Raw genomic sequence first — 19,280 nt, forward strand, 5'->3', positions numbered from 1 at the left:
CATCATACCAGTATCCATTAGAGGTGCTTATGTAAACCTGGCATGCTTTCTGAGGCTCATCTTATATTCCCTGTTCTTCCAAGTGACAGACATTTACTGACCATGCACTATGCATCCGTGCATATTTAAGTGCTGGGGCACAAAGATGAAAGATCTGGTGCTTTCCCTCTAGGAACTCAGGCTTGTGGGTGAGACAGATGTGTATCTCATATAGTGTATGCTCTAAGTGCTAGTGAGAGAGGTCTGGGCGAGTAGTACAGATGAAGACTACCTAAAACACTGAGGTTTTTAAAAATGTTTAATTTCACTGTAGTGAACATACAGTGTTATATTAGTTTCAGGTACACAATATAGTGACTCAACAGTTCCACCTATATTACTCAGTGTTCATCACGATATGTATAATCTCAAACCCCATCACCTATTTCACCCATCCCCGACCCACCTTCCCTCTGGTAACCATCAGTTTGTTCTCTATAGTTAAGAGTCTGGGTTTTTTGGTTTGTCTCTTTTTATTCCCCTTTGTTTGCCACTTTGGTTCTTAAACTCCACGTAGGAATGAAATCATACAGTATCCGTCTTTCTCTGGCCTATTTCCCTTAGCATTATACTCTCTAGCTCCAATCATGTTATGGCAAATGGCAAGGTTTCATTCTTTTTTATGGCTGAATATCATTCCATTGTATATAAATGCCACATCTTCGTGATCCATTCATTTATCATGGCTGCTTGGGCTGCTTCCATACTGTGGCTATTGTAAATAATGCTGCTATAAACACCGGGGTGCATGTATCCCTTTGAATTAGCGCTCTTTCATATTCTAAAAGTACAGAGATGTTTTATATTTCCTTAACATAAAGTATTTCCCCAATGTTGGAATTTTATACAGTGAACACGGTTACTTTTGAAATCAGAAAAAAAAAAAAGTTAAAGGGAAGAATAAAGATGGTAGCGTGGTGGACACAGATTATTTAACAAATACTCAAAAAAATGGGATGATCGCCAAAATTTGGGAATCTAATAGCACTTTGGGGGAACATTTGAGAAGAAAGGAGGGGCACCCCACAATGCCTGGAGGTGAAGGTGACAAGTCAGGCTTTCCTAAGACCCTTCAGATGAGACAGGAAGGCTAAATGAGGGTTTGTGATGGGAGTGTAAATTAGCATTAAGTACTGCCTCTTTTAAAGGCAACTTTGGAATATTTGTCAGTATTTAAAATGTGTATACCTGGGCCCTCCTGGGTGGCTCAGTGCTTAAGTGGCTGCCTTCAGCTCAGGTCCTGATCCCAGGGTCCTGGGATCCAGCCCCAGGTCCTCAGCTTCTCTGCTTAGCAAGGAGCCTGCTTCTCCCTCTCCCTCTGCCTGCTGCTCTGCTTGTTTATGCTCCACCCACCCCCACCCCCATCACATAATAAATAAAATCTTTAAAATATATATATAAAAGAGTTTTTTTTAAGAGTTTACTAACTGGACACTTATAGATACAAAAGAACAGGGATGTTAGAGAAAAGTGTGTTTTCAGAAACGGGCTTTAGTCCTGGAAGCATGAGAGTCCAGGAGATGGGATTTAAGGAAGATTTTGGAGGAGAAACAGCAGTGGGGCCTTCAGCACGAAGGCCCAAATGAACAGGAACTGGGGGTGCCGTCTAGAGAGACAAGAGCGCTGCACAGGAGAGCGGACCAGGGATTTTCAAAAGTGGGAAGCAGCTACTTTATTTGGCAGGAAGCATCTGAAGAGCGGATGTACGTTCTTTTGAAGAAGAGCATCTATTAAAGAATTAGAAACCAAATGTTCACTAAATACCTACCATACCTTTGATAGCACAGCCAGCGAGGGAGGCAGAGGGAGAGAGAAAATTATTCTAAGCAACAGAATCAGTTAATTAAAGTCATTAAAACACCAATTTCCCCACAAATTGTTCCATTACAAATACCAATGACACAATGGGAAAGCCCCCTGAAAAGGAAACCTGTCATCCAAGTTGAGTCTTAGACCAAACTGCACTGCTCTGTACTCTGGTTTCTCCTTTCTGGCTCTTTCTTCTCTTGGATCTCACTCACCTCATCCCATTTTTGGAGCCCAGTGCTCCTGTGCGAAAGATCTAATGTAACCTTAGACATTTACATCTCGGTGTAAACTTACAGTCATTCTTACCTTTCAAGGTATTTTAACTTTAGGCCTTAGCTTGAAATGCAAATCCCTTATTTAGAGAGAGCCCATCCTATTTAAAGCAATTTTGAGCATAAGGCAACAGGGAGAGGAAGAGGAAGGGAGATGGTTCTTGGTAGCCATAGGATAGAGGGTGACCTGCACTTGGGAGCTAGTCCTTTTCATATGTCTAACCAACTTAGAAACAACTCTTAGAACTGCTATTTTGGCCCAGTGTTCATATACTGACTTCTAAAACACTGATGAGGGATCCCTGGATGGCTCAGCAGTTTAGTGCCGGCCTTCGGCCCAGGGTATGATCCTGGAGACTCAGGATCGAGTCCGACGTCAGGCTCCCTCCATGGAGCCTGCTTCTCCCTCTGCCTGTGTCTCTGCCTCTCTCTCTCTCTCTCTCTGTATGTCTCTCATGAATAAATAAATAAAATCTTAAAAAAAAAAGAAATACAACATTGATGAAGTGGGAGGAGAAGGAAACACTCCCTGTACCATGTACCCAAAACACAACAGCAGATGAACTTAAGATACAGCAATTTTCTGGTTAATCAGTTATAGACAAGAAAACTACATAATTCTGCTGGAAAGAAAAAAAAAAGATCTTTCTGTGGTTAAATGGTCTCTTTGGCTGTCTACATCCTTCAAATTAATTCCATAATTCTAAGCTCTCATCTCATCTCATATTGTGTTATAGGAGTATTACTCGGCAGGTTTAAATGCTGACATCTTAATAAGCATCTCACCATCGTCTCTGGACAGTCTGGCAGCTAAAAATTATCTTTATCCATTCCTCAAGGAAGGTTTTAAACAATACCTGACTCCCGGGGGCAGTACCAGAAATGGAGCAGTTGAAACACTGCCCCACTTGGACAGGGACTTCAACTAGGAAAATGTGATGACTGAAAATGCTTTAAATTGACTTTATGCTTCCTGACCTGAAGAATAATTTTAAGGCATTTGGCAAATGGGGGGTGGGGGAGATAAAGGCACAGCAGGCTGATTTTCCTACACTACCAATATTTGAAACAATAATAAAAGGAGAAATTAAATAGCAAACATATTTGAAGTCCAAAAGTCCAACTAATTAAGATTAACATGAGTGACCATTTTTTACCTATCAGATGAGAGTGTTTTTCTTTAATATTCTTTCCACTGTGGGAGAGTTTTTAATAAAGCAGATGCTGGTGGGAGTATAGATTGCTACATTTTTTTTCAAAGAGTAATTTGAAATTTTGTTTTAAATATTTTTTAAAAGATTTATTTATTTGAGAGAGAGAAAGAAAGTGGCCCACGTGCCCAGGGGCAGAGGGAAAGGGAGAGAAAATCTTAAGGAGACTCTGCTCTGAGCACAGAGCCCCACGTGGAGCTCAATCTCACGACCTTGATCTTGCGATGTGAGCCAATCAGAAACCTAACTGACTGCACCGCTTAGGTGCCCCTTAAGCATTTTTCTAATGTGCAAACCCTATGATTCAGCAATTCCATTTCTAGGAATGTATCCTAATAAAACAAACAAGTATACAAAGAAACAAGTACAATTTTTTTTAAGATTTTATTTATTTATTCATGAGACACACACACACACACACACAGAGGCAGAGACATAGGCAGAGGAAGAAGCAGGCCCCATGCAGGGAGCCTGACGTGGGACTCAATCCCGGGACTCCAGGATCATGCCCTGAGCCGAAGGCAGGCGCTAAACCACTGAACCACCCGGGGATCCCCCAAAGACAATCTTCATAGGGATATCTATAATAGCAAAAAGTTGTAAAAATCACAAATGTCCATCATAGTGAGCTGTGAGTAAATTCTTAATGGAACACTATATAGTCATTAAAAGTAATAACGTAGGTGCACCTTGGTGGCTTAGTGGTTGAGCATTTGCTCAGGTCACAAAGGGGGTCCTGGGATCGAGTCCCACATTGGGCTCCCCACAGGGAGCCTGCTTCTCCCTCTGCTTATGTCTCTGCCTCTCTCTGTGTGTCTCTCATAAATAAAATCTTAAAAAAACCCTAATAATGCAGAAGTACATTATATATATAATTTGGAAATATATTCATAACATGTTATTAATAACAACAGTAGGCCAAAAAACCACGTATACAGCATGTTTTTACTTTTGCTCACTTTTGTTAAGCAACATATACACACACAATATAAATTGAAAAGGGTTAAGCAATTATATATATATATATATATATATATATATATATATACACACACACACACACACACACACACACACAAGTTCTACACATAAATTGAAAAAGTGTCTCTAATTCTCTTCAAAATACTCCAGCATCAGCTGGGATATAAAGATGTGTGGTTTTTAATTTATACCCTAGAAGCAGTTATTTAGCGTGTGAATGACTCTAATAAAAGCTGACACCCCAGAGGTGGTTATTATAAGGCTGCAAGTACCTTTATCTTTGATCAGCATCAGAGGGTTTGTGAATAAGCAACATGGATATTAGAAAGGATTTTTATGATAAAAAAGACAGGGCTCAAAGTGTATGGATTGGTCAGAAACGTGGGACAGGCAATTCTGCTTTCTTGAGACCAGCATTCGAGAATTAAGTGAGCCCAGCAGCCCAAGTCCCCCCAGCCCCTTGTCGGGGTGGGTGCGGCTGCCAACCCCCACCCGCACCTTCCTGCAGCAGCACGGCCAGGATGCTCGCCTGAGCGCCCAGGAGGCCGGGAGCTGGGCCTCGCCAGCAGTCCTCCCCGGGCTGTGCCCTGCTTCAGGAAGGGGGGTCCTGGACGCAGGATTTGGTTCTCAGAAGTGCTTTCGCCTTCTCCTTCTGCTCTTCAGGGAGCTTGTGGTGGAGACCAGGGTCCACACCTTCAAAGATCTGTTATCATCGGAGGCTACTGAAATCTACCAGAAGTGATTATTATGCACATAATAGCAGGTAGTAATTATCTACAGGTGGAGCAATTACGTCACGCCACCCACCCCCAATATGCTTCCTAAGTTTCCAGATAACGAATAGGTAGTGTGTCTGCAAACCATACACAAATAACTAAAAGGAAAAACTGAAACTGTGAGACAGCACTGTCACCACCTGCTGGCAGATATTCAGAAGGACCAGTCAGCTTAATGCAGAAGGATGCAGAGCAGAGACAGCAGACCTGTAGTTCTGCTCACTAGTTTCAGGTTGTTTTCAATTTTTTTTGATTGTTTATTATTTTTTATAACAAATTTATTTTTTATTGGTGTTCAATTTGCCAACATACAGAATAACACCCAGTGCTCATCCCGTCAAGTGTCCCCCTCAGTGCCCGTCACCCATTCATCCCCACCCCCCGCCCTCCTCCCCTTCCACCACCCCTAGTTCATTTCCCAGAGTTAGGAGTCTTTATGTTCTGTCTCCCTTTCTGATATTTCCCACACATTTCTTCTCCCTTCCCTTATATTCCCTGTCACTATTATTTATATTCCCCAAATGAATGAGAACATATAATGTTTTAATTTACAAGCGTAACATTTGGTTTGGGGGGGGGGGCGGAATCACCTCTTAAAATGGAAAACCTACTTTAAAGTAGGAAGCTATCTTTAAGTGGGTACAATAAAATAATTCTGACTTTCAAAAACAAAATACAGTTCTGCTGATCATGATGTTACGTCTTAGAGAAACTCATACTCTCCTGGATGACATTACTCATTTGGTCATCTGTCAAATAGTCTAGAAGTTCTGAACCTCATCTCTCCAAATATCAAAATGTAAAATAAACTATATGTCTACTGGAACCTTCTTGAGTAAGACTTTTATTAGCTGATGACCATAAATGAGGTTGAAATTCTTCTAGTGGTCCACCTGCATCACCTCCAGACTGTCCCGCTGCCTGTGGCACTCACAGCCTTCCCCACACTGTGTACTGCCACTGCTGTGCAGCACCCCCTGAGCACAATATGTAAAGGGATTCCCTAGCCATATTACGACCCACATACCACGAGATAATCTAGAGGTTTACTTCATGACAGCATTCCCCAAGCAAAACATTTCCCACGTCTTTATGCTTTGGTATCTTTCCCAGTTCCCCACTACCCCGTGCCATCTTCTTGGGGGCCCAGATCAAATGTCTCTTCTATAAGGCCTTCCTTAATAATCTCCAACTAGAATTAAATGCTTTTTCCTCTGTGATCCTGGAGCTTTTTAATTTTAATTTTTTATTTTTTTGAGAGAGGAAGTACACACACACACACGTGATCAGGGGGAGGGACAGAGGGAGAGGGAGAGAGAAAATCCCAAATAGGCTCCATGCCCAGTGTGAGCCCCATGCAGGGCTCAATCTCACAACCCTGAGATCATGACCTGAACTGAAATTAAGATTTGGACACCTAACCAACTCCTAACCAACTGAGTCCCCCCCCCAGGCACCCCAATCCTTGAGCATTTTGTTGATCTCTTATTTAGACCACTTGTTTAACTTACATGGTACTGTTCTAATCATTACATTGTAGGCATGAGTAGACATGGACACACACCATCCACATAGCAACCCCTCATGATGCTTGACAAATAGTATGTACTCCATAAATACCCACTGAGTATTTGTTGAGTTGAAGCTGTTGACCTTTGATTACAAGGCTCAGATCTGCAATCAACAGGAGCCACTGACTTGGATCTATGTGAGCACACATGTGCACACACACACATACACCAAGGACAACCGGCTCACATGGTGACAGATGATACTCATCACAGAAACGATGTCACCAACGATCACCAACGATGCAGCTTCAAATGCAAAGCCAAAACACTGGCCATGGTTTACACCCAGTTTAAGTTACCTGGTTTGTTTCTTTGCATGTTTTAATTATTTATAAATATTTTACTTATTTATTAGAGAGAGACACCAAGAGTGAGAGAGAGGATGAGGGCATGTGCACGCCTAGAGGGGGAGGGGCAGAAGGGGAGGGAGAGAATCTCCAGCAGACTCCATGCTGAGCACTCCATGCTCAGCCCATGGCCCTGAGATCAGGACCCAAGCAGAAGCCAAGAGTCGATGCCTGACTGACTGAGCCACCCAGGCGTCCCTCTCTGCGTGTTTTTAATCAGGCAGTTGCCAAAAGTGAAACAATCAGTAAAGCTATAATCTCCCCCGTCCTACTATCTCTGCTGAATTTCTAATGGGAACAGAAGAGTCTTAGCCCCAGGGTTTGGATTTTTATAAGCAAAGAAAATTTGGCACAGACCCAAACAGCAGGAAAAGGCAGCAGTGACAACGCTGTAATCAGCCAACATCTTTTCAACTTGCTCTCTGGTGGTAAAGGCCTCCTGGGACTCGGCCCAACTTGCCTTTCAGACCTTTACAACAGGTGGCCAGCCTAGGTCAGCCCTGCCTCCCTTTTTCTCCCCCTTGTCCAGTCCCTGACAACCTACCTCAGAAAACGGGGAGCCTGCTGCCCTCACAACACCCAACAGCCATTTAGGTGCCATAACCCTCAGATCACTCCCTTCCCTTTCCTGTCTTCTTGGAAAGAAGCTGCAACAGAAACATCCTCCCCATCCAGCTCCTGACCATCTCTCTAGTGATGCTGGGCAGCAGCAGTGAGCCACAGCTCCCAGTTGGCCACATGACCTCACAACACTCTGCACCCATACACCTATTCTGTCTCTCACTTTCAGTCCAGTATTCAGTAAATTACGTGAGCTATTCAACACTTTCTTATAAAATAGGCCTTGTGTGAGATGACCTTGCGCAGCTGTAGGCAAACGTAAGTGCTCCGGGCAGTTGAGGAAGGTGAGGCTAAGCTCTGATGTTCAGCAGGGTTGGTGTATTGAATGCATTTTTGACTTAGAATATTTGCAAATTCTGATGGGTTATCAAGAGGGTGTCCCATCGTTAAGTTGAAGATAATCTGTACATGGAATCCCTATTTGAAATCACAGAGAACATACAAATCCTTTTAACAGAAAGGGTGGTATGATATATCTGCACTTTCCCTGGGGAGCAGCACACACAAGTGCGCGTATGCACGCGCACACACACACACACACACACGGACTTTTTAAAATATTTTTATTTATTCATGATAGACAGAGAGGCAGAGACACAGGCAGAGGGAGACGCATGCTCCATGCTGGGAGCCCGACGTGGGACTCGATCCCGGGTCTCCAGGATTGTGCCCTGGGCCAAAGGCAGGCGCTAAACCGCTGAGCCATCCAGGGATCCCCCACACACAGACTTTCTACCTCCACAGCTATTCACACAGGGAGCAAACAAGATTTCACCTGCAACTATTAGATCCACTCTCCACACTGGAAGGAATCACAGGGATCCTCTAATAGCAGTGGACCTCACTTAAATGCATTTATTTTGCCATGAACTTGAACTGGTTTAGGGATGGATTCGGTTGTCCCAAAATTTCAGACCCTTCAGGAACCACTGTCATACCATGAACTGTACTATTTAGTATTTAGTGTGCATGCTCTCTCTCATTAAATAAACTCACATTTTTATTTGTATAATATTATTTTAAAAGAAAACTTCAGAGCACCACCATAAGGTGAAAGTCAGTATCACTTGCCACAAATAAAAGGCAACCTACAAACGAATGAATATAATAATAAAACAACATGCTATTAAATTCGGCTAGACAGTGTTGCTTGCTGAGAGCCTGATCTCTCTGTGTTTACAAGAGAGATTGGCAGGTGTAAGAGCGGCAGTTACAGACTGTCACCAAACCAAACTGTTCTCTCTGACAATATCAGAAGGAATGAAAGCAAACTGAGAAGAAATTACTTTCACACGAGGTGATACAGTATTATTTAGTGCTGGATGCAGGGCCCATGCAAAACCTCTTCTAGTGGCTCCTGTCTCGTTCTGAGAGTAATACTAAGCAAGATACTTTGGTGCACGAATGTCATTAATACTCCATTAATACATTTATGGAGCACCTACCATGCATGTTTCAGGTGCTGTAAACAGAATAGAGAAATGAAAAAAATGAGATGGTACCTTCTGCAAAGCTTACCTTCTAGTGGTGAAACATACATTAAACAAATGGTGACACAAACTGTGTTTGTGTGGTTTCATATAAACGTGTGTGTGTGTGTGTGTATACATGTGAGATACATGATATACATATCTGACTAAATGTGGCATGTGCTTTAAAGGAAAAAATGCAAGACATTATGGTACAATTGGAACAGTAAGACCTTCTTTGGATAAGGGCGTCAGGAAAGACCTGTATGAGGATGAAACCATTAAGCTGAGAGCTCAAGAAATAGCAAGATTTTGTGGTTCACAGGCTGAAGAAGTCGGGGTGGGGGCCAGAGGTGGGGACAGGGCATCCCAGGCAGCAGTAATGGTGTGGAAAAGGGCCTGGCTCCTCTGGGGAACTGAGAAAAAGAGGTGTGGCTGGAACGTAGCAAGCAAGAGGAAGATGTCACCTGGAGGGAGGAGAGGCAGTCTCCCCACCACTGCCCAGCAACCAGAGACTTTCTGCCTCTGTGTGCAAAGATCTCTTTCCATCTTTGCACAGCTCCCTAGAAATGTCTTCTTACACTGAAGAGAAATCTCTCTCTAGTGTTTTCACACACTAATATATCAGTTCAACCCCTGTGCCTCACACAGAGAAAAAAAATGTAATCCCTTCTCTACATGACAGCCCTCCAAATATCTGTAGACAGCTCGTGTGTTCGTTAATCCTGAACCTTCTCTTCCAAGCTGAACGACCAAAGCTCCTAGGGCTGTAGGTGTCTGTGTCACTCTTATGAGGAAGATAGATTTTTCCAAGGCCCATTTCTGTTACAGGATTTGAATTCCTTCTCCACATAAAGTCCAAAATTGATTTTCGACCTTGCACATTGTATTTTTTTCTGTTTCTAACTGCTTTTCTCAGTAACACCCAAGTAAGTTATGGTCAGGCCTGAATTTCTCAAGAACTGGGAAACCCCAAGTGCATGTCACCGGCAATATTTACTCCTTCTTTCATGTCTCTTTCCTGCACTTTGGAAGACAAATTCTATTTGTAGGGGTGGGCTGAGGATCTTTTCCAAATAGTGGAATGGCACTGGACATCTATCTAAGCTAAATTCAAGAAAATCCTAACTCAAAGTCTGTGGTAGAAAAAAAAATACATATCAGTCTTGATTATTTGAACTGTACTATTTGAACTTCCATTTATTTGGAGGGGACATGGAAATGTTACATTCAGGGAAGGTGAGTATAATGAGAAAAAACTGCTCTTATTTGCTTCAGCTGCAGACCCAGAGTCCCCTGAAACCAGGGCGAGGTTACTGGGATAGTGGTATGTAAGCAGGACATTCTGCTAGGCAGAGGAGATCATACATTTCCACTTCAAAACTGGAGTGGAAAAAGACATATAGAATGTCATGAGTAAATAAAGCAGCTCTGGCATGCTGAATGAAAGTTCAATGGCCTTTATTACACATTTATCAAAAATAAGTTAAAGTAAAGTAAAGTAAAAAAATAAGTTTAAGTCTCTCAATATTCCTACCTCCTGGCTGTTCTTTCCTCTTTTATCACATTAGGCCAGATTACTAGGATTTCTTTTTTTTTTTCTCTAAGTTTATATTTTTTAGTAATCTCTATACTCAAAGTGGGGCTTGAACTCACAACCCTAAGATCAAGAGTCACATGCTCCCCCAAAATGAGCCAGCCAGGTGCCCCTAGATTTCTGAGATTTCTTGATGCTTCCAGTTGTAAGGTGGACTGTCCCCAGGGAAGAAGGACTGGCTTCCCGAGGATCTGGAAGCCAATCTGTTACTCCTCCAGTCCTCTTCCCCTCTGTCAACCATCCCACTCTGTGGCTGTCATGTTGCTCAGTTCACTTTCACCAGTCAGAATGGCAGCAGTGGCCGTGTGGCTTGAAAAGGAGGAGGAGAGAGTCAGAGACCAAGTGCTTCTCCCCATCAGCTCAGGTATGCTTAGGGCAGGTCGTCAAAGAAACGAATATTACAGGCAAGTCTGTCCTTTCCTCATGAGCCTGCCTACCAGAGCTCTACTTCTCGAGATAAAAAATAACATTCAGGAGAAAAAGTCTTTAAACATGAGCAAAATTACATCACAAGTGGCATCACAACTCCACAGATTTAAGTGACAGATGGAAGGGCTTCTCTCCCTTACGGGAAGCACCCGATGCATGTAACTATAAGGAACAGTGTTTAGCATTAAATTATCAATTCCTACAGGGCAGAGAACATGTTTACTCATCTTTATATTCCTTCAATGGTTCACAGGACCTGCAGATTAGTTGTTCAACAAAATATGTTACATGAATTTGATGCTTAAAAACAGTAACGTGTAGGCACTGATAAACAAGAGTTATCTCCTGGGTAGTAGAACTAAGGTAATTTTTAATTTTGATTTTGCCTTTTCCATATGTTCCCGATTTTCTCCAGTGAACATGAGTATATTTAGGTAGAAAGCTACCATTAAAAATAAAATTTTGGGGGGCGCCTGTGTGGCTCAGTCAGTTAAGTGTCTGACTGCCTCTGGTCATGATCTCCGGGTCCAGGGATGGAGCCTGCATTGGGCTCAACGTTCAGGAGGGAGTCTGCTTCTTCCTCTCCCTCTGTCACCACCCCCCTCACTCCTGCGTGTGCATGCTCTCTCTCAAATAAAGAAACGAGATCTTTTAAAAAATTAAATTAAAATCAAGTTTTGGGAGGGGTGTCCAGCTGGTGGACTGGTGGAACTTGTGACTTCTGATCTTGGGGTTGTGAGTTCAATCCCCACGTTGGATGTAGAGATTACTTAATAATAATAATAATAATAATAATAATAATAATAATAATTTGAGGGAATTGAAAAGGATCAGAAAAGTTAGTCCAATCCCCTCATCCCTTGCACATGGAAACAGAGGCTCAGAGAAGCTAAATCACATGCCCAAAGCCAAATAGCTTGCTAGTGGGAAAGCAGAAATAAATAAAACCGGTCATTCGTGTTTCTTAGCTCAGTACTTTCTTCCACTACACCCTTTGCCTTTGCCAAAAAGACATTTTTAGTGAGACTCTATCTAATGTTTTTAAAAGCCTCTAACCCACTCTAAAGGCAAACTGTGCTGCCCAGTGACCTTATTCCCACAGAAGACATTATTTTAAAGAGTACAAAGCTGAGTGTAGTTTAAAAGCCATTAAGAAAAAAAATCCTCTGCTGTTGCTATAGCAAAACACTTGGCTACTTCCTGATGACAGACAACCTCAAAACAGCCTACGAAATCTGAAATAAAGCATAATATCCATGAGCAGCTCAACAGTAAACATCACCTAGAAAGGAAGGCTTATGCATTAGCTTGCTTCTCAAGAGGTAAAGATGGCTTCAGGGCTGGGAGCTCACCTTCCACCAAACTTTTATAGGTGTATGAACTTCAAATTTTTTATTATAAAAATTTCAAACACACAAAAGGGAACATTAAAATGAATTTCCATGTGACTATTATCAAACTTTGATAATTATTAATTTCTTGGGGGCACCTGGGTGGCTCAATCAGGTAAGCATCTGCCTTCAGCTCAGATCATGATCCCGGGGTCCTGGGATGGAGCCCCACAGGGCTCCCTGCTCAGCAGGGAGTCTGTTTCTCCCTCTACTCCACTCATGCTCTCTCACTTTTCCTCTCTCAAATAAATTATTTTAAAAAATAATTAATTTCTGGCTATATCCCCAGCCACTATTCACCTCTCCATGGCTGATTTTGAAATCGACCCAAACATGTCATCCATAAGTACTTTAGTATGTATTTCTAAAAAGATAAGGATTTTTGTTTTAAATTTTTTAAAAAGATTTTATTTATTCATGAGAAACAGAGAGAGAGAGGCAGAGACACAGGCAGAGGGAGAAGCAGGCTCCCTGCAGGTAGCCTGACCTGGGACTCGATCCCAGATCCCAGGATCACACGCCCTGAGCTGAAGGCAGATGCTCAACCACTGACCCACCCAGGCGTCCCAGGACTTTTGTTTTTTAAACATAACCACACAATCATATAATACCTAAAAAATTGCCAAATCCTTATTATAAACAAATATCTCATTTTTTAATTTTCACAATTATCTTGCAACTATTTGATAGGTAATTTAATGAGTCAAGCCCTAGGTGTCATCTCTATTAATCCTTACAATGACACCTAAGGGAAATTAGGTATTATCCTCATTTTCCAGGTGAAACTGAGGCACACAGGGAGGTAAAGTAACTTGCTCAAGGTTGCCCACTAGCAGGTGGCAGAGACAGGGCTTGAACCCAGGTCTATCTGACTCCGCAGTCTGAGTTCCTAACTGCAGCACTATGCGACTACCCCCCTACCATCTCCTTTTGACATGTTCTTTGGCTCCAAAGTACAGGAAAACGTTCAAGGTCTTTCTGAATTTGGTGTATGTTGAGAGCGGAATAGACGGAAACAGACCATCAATTCTTCTCCCCAAGGTCTGGGAGGCTCCGACCCAGAGAACTACAGAAATGCCCTTGGATGCATGAGCTGCCCCAGACTTTGTCTAGAATTATGGGCATCAAGGCCTATCCTGGGGAAGTCCCACTAACCAAAGCCCTTGCCAAGGCCGCTCTGAGCTGCGGGCTCCTGTGGAACAGCCCCCCACCAGCCCTGTTTGATCCGAACATCTTGGATCCCACCAGGAAGAAGGTGGATTATCAGAGTACCTGTGAGCCTCAGATGGCAAACTCAAATTGCAGAATTAGAGGTGAGATTAATAAAGGGACTGTTTACAAAGGTATGGGCAGGGTGCAGGGAAACTTCAAGAGGTAGGCATGACCCTGGAAGGAGAGAGTGAGATGGAGAGCCTCTTCACAGGAGCTGAAACCTGGGTTGAAGGATTCGGGAACCAGACATGACTTAACAGGAAGGTTGGGGGGGGGCATATGAGGGGCCGTGGTACCCCGATATCACTCTTCTCCCTCCGACCACTCTCACTGGCCTCCCCACTGGCTGAAGCCAATGGGGAACCAGTTACCAGGTTCATACAAATCAACCTCCCAGGGCTCAGGGCAGGGTGCAGAGGGGGGATCTGGTGCAACAGGGGAAGCTGCCCGGCACGGAGGGGCTCACAGTCACCTTCCTGAGCCTTGAGCAGTGGCTTCGGTGGACAGATACTCAGCAGTGCCAAGGATTCCAGCTCTCCAAACACTTCAACGGGCAGCCCTCTCTGCATGGTTCTCTCCGTCTATGGAGGCTCAGAGTAGTCGGGATGATCAGATCAGGCCACTCCATGGTTTAAAATCCTCCAGCAGTTTCCACCTCATTTAGTATAAAATCCAAAGCCTGTATGATCTGGCTCCTGCCTCCCTCTCTGACCTTATCGCCTGACTCATATGTGCACACATGGGTATCCGTCAAATGAATTAATGTATACATGCAGACATGAGAAACAGGACAGGTTTGTTTCAGGTGAGCTCCACTCCAAAACGCTCATCTCAGCACCCCAAAGTCCTTGGCCAAGACCTTTAGGCTAGTGGCGTTCTTATTACGTCTATTTTAACAGCCTTTTCATAACTACAAAAGTAATTTGTGTTCACTGTAGAAGGTCTGGGACTCCACAAAGAACAAAAATTTGAAGATTAAAATGACGCAGAGATAGCCACTGTCAACACTGTTGTTGTTGGTTTTTTTAAAGATTTTATTTATTTATTCATGAGAGACAGAGAGAGAGAGAGAGGCAGAGACAGGGGCAGAGGGAGAAGCAGGCCCCATGCAGGGAGCCTGACATGGGACTGGATCCCCGGCCTCCAGGACCACACCCTGGGCTGAAGGCGGTGCTAAACCGCTGAGCCACCCAGGCTGCTCAACACTGTTTTTATGCATACGTTTATTATACAAAATTGGAATACTATTCTTGTTTTGTGACCCACTCTTTTAACAATGTGGCATTACTAAGACTGCACTGTATCCAGCGGCACCTGGGTGGCTCAGTTGGTTAAGTGTCTGCCTTCGGCTCATGATCTCAGGGTCCTGAATCCAGCCCCATGTCAGGCTCCCTGCTCAGTGGGGAATCTGCTTCTCCTTTCCCCCCGACCTCTCCTCCCACTTATGCTCTCTCTTAAATAAATTCTCAAAAAAAAAATAGAGAGTACCCTGTATCCCACTATATGCCTAGACAAGGTTGTCACTACTTCCTATACTGTTGGACATTTGTTTCCCCTTTTTGCTTATCATAGAAAACAGTAATAAGCATTCTTACACATCATGTACATTTCCATTATTAAATGCTCCAAATAGATGCCTATAAGTGAAATTGCTTGACAAATGGAAATACAAATGAGAGCATTTGTGTTACCCAATTGCTCTCCAGAGCAAGTGCATCGATTAATATTCCCAGCATCAATACTGAACATTTATCTCCTTTTTCCTTTATTAACCCTGGGTGTCAATATATTTTAAAAATATATACCATGTTGTAACTGTTAGCTATCTATTTCTATCAGCCCACAGATTTCTTAATTATGTCTTTTCCTTCTGTCTACTTTTGATATGCAGCAGGCACTTGTGAGTGGATGAACGGACAGATGCATGAACAGAGAGATGGACAGACAGAAGGACTGGATGGATAGATGGGATGGGTGAATTTTGTCAAGAAATACTAGGAAAGATACTGAGCCACATGATCAAGTTGTCCTTTTCCAGTTTCTAGGACTCTCCTAACTGATCTGTGTGTTTACCACAGGGACAGTCCTGCATCCCTGGTTAAATTCTGCTGAGCATCCCTTTGCTTTTGATTCTGGAGTATTAGGCTCATATGCCACCAGATCTGGCTCTCACTCCCATTTGGTTCCAGCAGAAGAAGTATTAAAATTACTAATTTTTGCTTACATGATGTTTACCGTCTGAAGTATAACTAATTAATGTTTTAACAGCAGACTAACAAGTTCCAGATTTCCCTTAGCAAAGCAAAAGTGAAAGTAAACACCACACTGGGCTGCTCCACGGAATCTAAACCTACAGCCTGGAGAGATACAATCATGGGGGCCTGCATCTGACCCAGACTTTGTGCTAAGAAAGATTTAGCCCATAAGGCCATTGTAGAGAGCTGCCAGGCACCCATCCAACCCCTGTGTAGACCCCAATCTGTCAGTCCTCAGAAATCCCTATGCATAGGGCCAGGTCCTGTTTGTTAGTCTAGCTCTTGTACTTGGCATTGTCTGACATATAGTAAATACCTATTAAATGTCTAGTGAATAAGGAGACATGAAAAAGAGGGAATATGGGATGAAAAGATTCACAGAAGCCTGGTTATACTTACTGATCAAACATATACTTCATAAATTCTAGAACTCGGATTTTGGACCTGTGTCAGAAACAATCCCATTCACTTTCTCTGTGCTATGTTGTCTTCCAACACTAGAAAAGAAATGTTTAATGTCTACTATATGAGGATTTTTGTTGCAATAATGTGAATCATAGTTTCTTTTTTTTTTAATCATAGTTTCAATTTTAAAATGCCTTAGTTGAGGTATCTGGTCAGCTCTGTTGGTAGAGCACATGACTCTTGGTCTTGAGGTGGTGAGTTCGAGTCCCGTGTTGGATGTAGAGATTACTTAAAATAAAATCTTTAAAAAATTAAAAAATAAATGCCTTAACCAACTATATTTTACCTAGTGTGAGGATGCCCTCAGCAACATTCCCCTTGACTTATAAATGGCCCCAATATTCTCAAAAGAGATGGAAAAAAAACCAATTGTATCTATCCATAACAAATCAGCAGTAAAATCATAGTTTCCCAGGATGGAAAGGCAGAGAGCAAAATGAATAATAGACTCTTCAATTTGCTTTTTTTTTTTATGTACCCTCTGGCTGGAGACAGGAGTTCACTTTAATTACATAAATTAATTAAATTAAGTGCCAATAACAACTTATGTGCAAATACAGCAGAGGAAGCTGTATAAATTACCCATTCATTTATCTGGTGTTGGGTACTCTGGAAATAGAGACAGAAAGTTCCTCCCCATCCTCATGAAGCTTACTGCTAACTGGGGAGATGCATAAGCAATCTACCAGTGTTTAACATGGTAAGAGCTAAGAGAAACCTATGTCCATGGTGTAAACAGCAAATTCTTCATTAGGTTTCTCTAGGAGATGAGAAGTTCTGGCAATAGGAGCTAAGAATGGATTGAAAACAAGTAAGAGGAAGTATGAATGATGTTAGTTGAGAATGTAACACCAGCAGTTACCTATTTACTGAGTGCCTTACTATGAATCAGGCAACTAAAACAACTCAGTGAGGTAGGATCTATTATTATCCCCACATTAGAGAAGAAGAAACTGGAGCTTAGAGATGAAATAATTTACCCAGCTAATAAGTTCCTCAACATGAGAAGAATGAATTGGAAGTCAAGATATGAAACTAGTATATACAATCGCTGCCCCATATATCACTTGAAAATTAGGTTCACACCTATACTGATTACCTGTGGCTACATAACAAGTTACTCCCAAAACATATGGGTCTAAGGCAACAAACATTTATATAACAATCTCACAGTTTCTATGGTCAAGATTCAGGAGCATTTTAGCTGGGTTGTTGTAGCTCAGGATCTCTGAGAGTCTGCAATCAAGGTGCTAACTAACTAGGGCTGTGTTCATCTGAGGGCTTGACTGGGGCTGGAAGATGTACTTCCAAGATGACTCACTCACATGGCTGCTGGCAGGACACCTCCACTCCCTTTCCACGCAGGCCTCTCCATAGGGCTGGGCATCCTCATGACACAGGAGGTGGCTTCCCCCAGAACTAGGAATCCAAAAAGGAACAAAACAGAAGCCACGATGCCTTTATGACCGAGGCTCCAAAATCCAACCCCATCACTTTCTCCACCTTCTATTAATTAGAAGTGAGTCAAACTGAGTCAAACACAGCCCATACTCCAGGGGAAGAAAGTCAGTCTCAACCTTGCAAACTACAGAGAATTTGTGTATATATTTTAAAACCATCCCTTTACCTCAGACTGGAAACTAGAATCAATTGCAAGGGCTCAATCCAGAGAAAAAGGTTTGCATTTCAAAGAGTGGGCAGCAAATAAATCAGATCCCAGGTGCTGGGGAAGAAAATGGCACTGGCAAGTCAAGCCAGTGATTTCCAGGAGGAAATCACTCCCATGGCTAGGAGTTTGCTCACAGCCATGAAGTGACTAAGTGTGATTATCTCAGAAGAAGGGGCTGGGGACTCTGTAAAAGTCATAGTTTTAGAAACAAAAATATGAAGTGAAAAACACTCTGTTACTACTTTCTTTTGGTTTTCCCTCTTACTGAGCACAAGTTCTTTTGAAAATACCAATTTGCGGGGCGCTGGTGGCTCAGTCAGTTAAGCATCTAACTTGGCTCAGGTCATGATCTCAGGGCCCTGGGACTGAACCCTGTGGCAGAGTCCCTGCTCAGCAGGAAGTCTGCTTCTCCCTCTGCCTCTCCCCTCACTCAGGCTGTCTCTCTCTCAAATAAATAAATAAAATATTTTTTTAAAAAAAAGAAGAAGAAAAAAATGCCAATTTGCTGCTCAGATGTGCTTTAAGAAAGAGGTTTGGGCTGGAAGGAAAGGCGGGGATAGGCTCTCCTGTGTGCCAGAGGAGGGAAGTGGCCACAGGGATCGAAGGGAAGGTGACCAAGAGGGGCGAGGAGAACAGGGTCCCTCAGTAAGCTGCTCCTGCCAGACTCCTCCAGGGCTCTCCTTGGCATGCCTCAGACTTCTGAACATTCTGTGCTCTGTTCAAAAGAGGGAGGCTCCTCCTTCTCAAGAGCATAAAGGGACTGAATGAACACAATCCTCCTAGCACAGAAAGCCATTCATTGGACTTTACCAGCACAAAACACAGAGTATGACATGGTCTTCACGTTTTGCAGGCAGGGTTTGCACTGTGGAGTTAAAAGAACAGGGGATGCAGAGCCAGGAGACAGTCTGGCGTCATGGCTACAAGGACAATGTGGCCGTTGGACCTGGGTTCAAATTCCAGTACCATCTCTTACTGGCGTGACACTGTGGGGAAGTTCATCTTTCTCAAATCTGGTTTCTTCTTTGTAAAGATGGGAGTACTATTAAGTTCCTCATGGGGCTGTGGGGCTTAATGAGAAATCGAAGAGCTTAACGAGTGTCAGCTATTATCAGTGCAGGGACAAAGACACGATGCTGACCTTTAGGAATAAAGATGGAGAACAT

The 19,280-nt window shown here is 42.9% G+C and overlaps 1 protein-coding gene across 17 annotated transcripts in view; it reads right to left on the reverse strand.

Annotated features, from left to right (window-relative positions):
* Positions 1-19,280, reverse strand: part of TMCC3 (transmembrane and coiled-coil domain family 3) — a 254,360-nt gene that overhangs the window by 168,042 nt on the left and 67,038 nt on the right. For 4 of the 17 annotated variants that reach the window (XM_072724609.1, XM_072724593.1, XM_072724607.1 and 1 more), the window contains exon 2: positions 17,771-17,864. The exons of the other annotated variants lie outside the window; for them this stretch is intronic. The gene's annotated coding sequence lies outside the window, so the exon portion shown is untranslated. The remainder of the gene's footprint in view (positions 1-17,770; positions 17,865-19,280) is intronic. 17 annotated transcript variants of the gene reach the window in all.

The sequence above is a fragment of the Vulpes vulpes genome, chromosome 10 (genome assembly GCF_048418805.1).
Source record: "Vulpes vulpes isolate BD-2025 chromosome 10, VulVul3, whole genome shotgun sequence".
NCBI lineage: Eukaryota > Metazoa > Chordata > Mammalia > Carnivora > Canidae > Vulpes > Vulpes vulpes.